The sequence below is a fragment of the Mixophyes fleayi genome, chromosome 9, assembly GCF_038048845.1.
Source record: "Mixophyes fleayi isolate aMixFle1 chromosome 9, aMixFle1.hap1, whole genome shotgun sequence".
Classification (NCBI taxonomy): Eukaryota; Metazoa; Chordata; class Amphibia; order Anura; family Limnodynastidae; genus Mixophyes; species Mixophyes fleayi.
In genome coordinates this window covers 75806-77500 of record NC_134410.1, presented here as the reverse complement: position 1 = coordinate 77500, position 1695 = coordinate 75806, and the positions used below count along the sequence as shown (strand labels likewise).

General features: G+C 41.3%; 1 protein-coding gene across 1 annotated transcript in view; it reads right to left on the bottom strand.

Annotated features, from left to right (window-relative positions):
- The window catches only part of SYMPK (symplekin scaffold protein), an 18667-nt gene extending 17633 nt beyond the window's left edge, over positions 1–1034 (bottom strand). The window contains exon 1 of the mRNA XM_075186142.1: positions 929–1034. The gene's annotated coding sequence lies outside the window, so the exon portion shown is untranslated. The remainder of the gene's footprint in view (positions 1–928) is intronic.
- Positions 1035–1695: the final 661 nt, after the last annotated feature.

Sequence of the window (1695 nt, the reverse complement as noted above, 5' to 3'; positions counted from 1 at the left end):
ACTAGCTGAATATATATATATATATATATATATATATACACACGATACTAGCTGAATATATATATATATATATATATATATATATATATATATGATACTAGCTGAATATATATATATATATATATATATATATATATATATGATACTAGCTGAATATATATATATATATATATATATATATATATATATATATATACACACACGATACTAGCTGAATATATATATATATATATATATATATATATATATATATATATACACGATACTAGCTGAATATATATATATATATATATATATATATATATATATATTATATATATATATATATCCATAATTCTCACAAATTAAATACCTTAATGCCAAAGTGCCTCCTCTGGTAGATACAATGAAAACGGAGATATTGAAAGGGAATAGGTTACAAATATTACAACACATGAATCTGTTAAACATGCTATCAATGGGTAACTAAGTATTACACAGCATCACAGGCAACAGACCAAGGAGGCAGCATACACAGCTGTAATATGAGAACATATCGGCATCACCCTCTTGGGGTGTCCTAAGGACCAATACAACACACAATATTCATTAGCTCCCTCACTGGTTCCTTTAGATGCCACTTTGGCATAAGCCAAATCCCCCCAGGACCAAGTCTTCCGTCTAGAAGTTAAAACATTTACTGAGTGTGAGTGCCCCAGTCATCTTGCATGAATGTTTTTACTGAGTGTGAGTGCCCCAGTCATCTTGCATGAATGCTGGAGTCCAATCTTCATGATAACCCATTCTTACACCATATACAGTCAGCACACAATGGTGGAGGTGATATGATGGGGATGCTATTGTGAGGGTCAGTACTTTATTAAACAGTTTTATACATCACTGCTCTCACATTATAACCATATTACAGATAGGCTGTGATGAGACTGACCTGCAGCTTCTCTGTCCCGTCCACCGGCTCTCACTGTATTACACACATCGCAGCCATCTTGGTAGAGTCCAAGCACCGCCCCCTGCACTCATCTACTTCCGCCAAAACTCAGCCGGCGGCGGCCATCTTGGAAGTTCCTGTAAGACGCTGCACCTAGTGTACGTGCGTCACGTGTCTGCCCACACTGAGGCCAGAGCGGATTCTGGGCTACAGAACAATGGCCGCGGACACAGAGCCTTCTTAGGAAAGTCTCCTATGAACTTAGACGCACGGGGCTCAGTTTCGGAAGAGGATTCCCCGAACTCCAAAAGGGGAATCCAGGTACATGTACATGAGCAGACTGCGTGCAGTAACCCCGCATTACACAGAATTATTACCTGAGACCCTCCTGCTGCACCTAGTGGGGGAGGGGGCAGACTGAGTTATATAGTGGAAGGAGCAGGGTCTCCAGCAGCACAGAGTATATCATCGAGATGAGTGATGTGTTAGTGAGGACAGGGCTGCATGTGACAGGGGCAGTGACATGATGTGAGGAGGGGAATGGAGGCAGCAGGAAGCCACAGACTGAGAGTTATATAGTGGAAGGAGCAGGGTCTCACAGCAGCACAGAGTATATCAGGAGATGAGTGATGTGTTAGTGAGGACAGGGCTGCATGTGACAGGGGCAGTGACATGATGTGAGGAGGGGAATGGAGGCAGCAGGAAGCCACAGACTGAGAGTTATATAGTGGAAGGAGCAGGGTCTCCCAGCAGCACAGAGTATATCA